This window comes from Emydura macquarii, unplaced genomic scaffold (assembly GCF_026122565.2).
Source record: "Emydura macquarii macquarii isolate MOO-44397 ecotype Brisbane River unplaced genomic scaffold, CSIRO-AGI_Emac_v2 contig_64, whole genome shotgun sequence".
Classification (NCBI taxonomy): domain Eukaryota; kingdom Metazoa; phylum Chordata; order Testudines; family Chelidae; genus Emydura; species Emydura macquarii.
In genome coordinates, this window is record NW_027130201.1 from 116940 (window position 1) to 120724 (window position 3785).

General features: G+C 49.6%; 1 pseudogene; it reads left to right on the forward strand.

Annotated features, from left to right (window-relative positions):
• Positions 1 to 2581: 2581 nt before the first annotated feature.
• LOC137167626 (olfactory receptor 52M1-like) lies at positions 2582 to 3580 on the forward strand (annotated as a pseudogene).
• Positions 3581 to 3785: the final 205 nt, after the last annotated feature.

Sequence of the window (3785 nt, forward strand, 5' to 3'; positions counted from 1 at the left end):
CCTGGTTTGGGCAATGCCACTAACCTCCGAAGCTCCCTGCTCCACCAAACTCCAGCAGGCAGCAGCAGCTTCGGGACCCAGGCAGTAGCCGGCAGCAGTCAGCCAGCAGCTTCCAGTCTCGGCTGCACCCCACCCCAGCACCAAAATGGAGTCCCACCCATGCTTTTTTCTCACTCCCTGGAAGGGGAAGAGTCTCTCCCCTTTTTCCCCAAGACATCATGGGAGTTGTAGTCTCCCAGGACCTTCCTAACTGTAAAACTCCCAATTAAGTTCCAAGGCCCCAGAAGTACACTTACAAGTCATTTCTCTGAATAATTAAAATGTCCTTTTCCTGTGCGTGCCGAGCGACCGATCTGCTTGTAGCCAAGGGTTTCCTTTTATCCTTCATTTCTCGTGTGATGTTATTGTAAGCAAGGTCTGAGTGGCCCTCCCCTACTGAGCCAGCTGAAAGGGGGGGCACTGTATTTGCTTGGATCCTGTATCTGCATACGGACACCTAGGTGCTCAGAATGATGGGAAATGGTCAGTTTGGCTGGTGGTGGGTACAAATCACTTTCGTGTTAATTGCAGGGGGAATGAAATGTTGCCTCCCCTTCCCCCCCTCCCACTGTATGAACAAATGGCAGCAGAATTGTGCTGAGCCTGTTCTGTGAAAGATTCACTCCCATCCGAATAGGGCTCAGGGAGCGAGGCTTTCACATGCCACAGCACCCTGAGAGTGGCAGGAAGGGGACAGGCTGATTGCACAGGCTCTGACTAAGAGCTGCCCTCAGGCATGGTTTGACTACCTCTTCCGCTGTTCAAAGATAGAGTTATTGCGATTCCTCTTGGAGTCTTTTGTTTTGTTAAAACCAGGGACTTTGTTCTGCATCAGCAGCAGGGTTTCCCCACAAACCGAGAGCTGAAATCACTAAAGGAACTGGGAAAACGTTGAAAGACTGGTCAGCAAAGGAGGCTAGCTGAGCCTGGCAAGGGGCAGGAAGCAGCAGAGGGCGAAAGCTGAGCCCCGTGACTGACAGCCAGTGACGGCTAGCCGAGCAGGGTAAGGGCCAGCAGAGGCGCTATTGTAGCCTAGTGAGCGGCTGGTGCCAGGAGCCAGAAGAGGGGGTTAGCAAGCCCAGCAATGGGAGATGAACATTGCAGCTACAACAGTCAACAGGCGGTAGGGCAGTGAAAGCGAGAAGGGAGAGGAGAAGGACATGCCCCACGTACTCGGGTGGGGCAGGTTCTGCTCAGGGTTTTTGTGTTTGGGAATTCTCTTTGCACTGTTTTCCCAAACCTGTGCGGAGTTACTTCCTTCCTTGTATTAAAAGGTTTGCTTCCTACACTCAGACTCTGTGCTGGCGAGAGGGGAAGTGTTGCCTTTTCAGGGCACCCAGGGGATAGTGTGTGATTTCCAGGGGCCTGGCTGGGGGCTTGAGCCGCTTTGGTGGTGTATCATTGACAGGGACCCCTAGATATAGAACTGGCCCTTGCTGCTGCCGACTCTGGCTGGCTGAAGGGTTACACTGTAATTAACAAACATGTCATATCATAGATACTCACTGAATGCGAAATAGAGTTCAATGGTCAGGTTGTAGAAGTATAAGGCTGATCAGCAGGTAGAAGGGATCATTATGTATTGGGTACCTACGTAAGGAGGGCTGAAATGCAAGACCTAGAGGCTGAAACCTGGAAGATTTTAGCTCAGCTATTTTAGGTCTTAGCGATAAGAAAAGTTGACATAAATAAGTGACCCAAGAATAGCCTGATGCCGTAAGGTTATGGGCAAAGATGTACCAAGGGGTGAAATTACGAAAAAAAAATTACCAGTAGATTAATTTATTATCCCCAAAATGCTTTAGAAGCAGATTTCTCTCTAGTATGTGCCTTAAAAAGAGGGTACAGGTTGTGCATCAATGCTAATGATATTAAAGAAACTAGACACTACCTCTAGGAAACAATGTACCTCAAATTTTTGGGGACATCAGACCATTAAGAAGAAAGAGGGTTGACATTTTCATGCACCTGCGCAGAATGTCAGTATGGTCAAAGATCAGAGTATAAAAAGACTGTGTCCAGATTGGGAAAATTGAGCTTCTTATGGGAAGACTCCAGCTGGAAACATCCTTCTAGTGATGATCAATCCATGAGAGACCGTAAGACCCTAACACGAGCTGGAGAAGTCTGTCTGTACCTGTAACTGTGGATAGATCTAGGATTTCTATATGCTGTGACATTCCTAACTTCATTGGTAACTTTCATAAACTTGATATAAGATATTACACCTTGTTCCTCTGCCTATCTGAGTTCCGTGCTTTGTCCTTCATGTGTTCATGTGAGCTCTGGATCTAAACCAAGAAGAGGTCACTTTGTTGAACTTGAGACTGCAGCCACCAGAGCTGAATCCACAGATGTTGAAAAACAACATTACTAAATTTACCTTCAATAAAAAGAAAGGCTACATGCTTCCCCCTGAGAACAGCCGCCCCTTGTGCATGAAGCGCCTCATTTTAACACTGTCTCTCCATCCAGGCATTTGTACTGTGACCATCACCCTAGATCCTGGACACATAAAGGAGTTCAGGGGAAGCCTCGGTACATGCAGAAGGCGCTGTTCTGCCTCTGAGTCGGACACCTTCTCCCCTACACCATGTCAGATTCCAACAGAACCATTTTCACCAACCCCTCCTCCTTCATCCTGCTGGGCATTCCTGGGCTGGAGGTGGCACATGTCTGGATCTCCATCCCCTTCTGCGCCATGTACGCCATAGCCGTCTTGGGGAACTTCACCATCCTGCTGATAGTGAGGATGGAGCAGAGCCTCCATGCACCCATGTACTATTTCCTCTGCATGCTGGCTGTCATCGACCTGGTCCTGTCTACGACCACCCTGCCTAAAATGCTGAGCATCTTCTGGTTTAATTCCAGGGAGATAGAGTTCAGTGCCTGCCTCACCCAGCTGTACTTCATTCACGGCTTTGCAGTGATGGAGTCTGGGATCTTTGTGGCCCTGGCTTTGGATCGCTACGTGGCCATCTGCGATCCCCTGAGACATTCCACCATCCTGACAAACGCTGTTGTGGCCAAGATTGGCCTGGTCTTACTGCTGCGGGGTGGGCTGCTCATACTTCCCTATCCCTTCCTGGCAAGGAGGTGGCCTTACTGAAGAACCAACGTCATCGCCCACACGTACTGTGAGAACATAGCGTTGGTGAAGCTGGCCTGCGCCGACATCCGGAGCAGCAGCTACTACGGCCTTTTGGTGACATTGTTAATGATCGGCCCGGATGTGTCTTTTATCACCTTGTCCTATACTGAGATCCTCAGGGCCATCTTCAGTCTCCCCACAAAGGACACTCGACTGAAGACTTTTGGCACCTGCAGTTCCCACCTCTGTGTCATCTTAGCCTTTTATATCCCAATTCTCTTCTCCTCCCTCATGCACCGGTTTGGCCACAATGTGCCTCTGCATTTCCACGTCATCACTGCCAACATGTACCTCCTGGTGCCCCCCATGCTAAATCCCATCATCTATGGGGTGAGGACCAAGCAGATCCGGGACAGATTGCTGCAGCTCTTTACTCATAAAGGGACCTAAAGTTTTCTCCCGGTCCCTGTGTCATGCTGTCTGGATAAGGGGGGCCCCTGAGGTGTATTCAGGAGCTCTGATTACTCCTTTCTACACCAGTCTCGCGTTGGGGGTGTCATGCGGACTGGCTTGAGTGGGGGGGCATTTAGAATATTGTGTGACATCAGTATGGCAGAATCATAATAATCCATGTGGGATAGGCCATGTCAGGTAC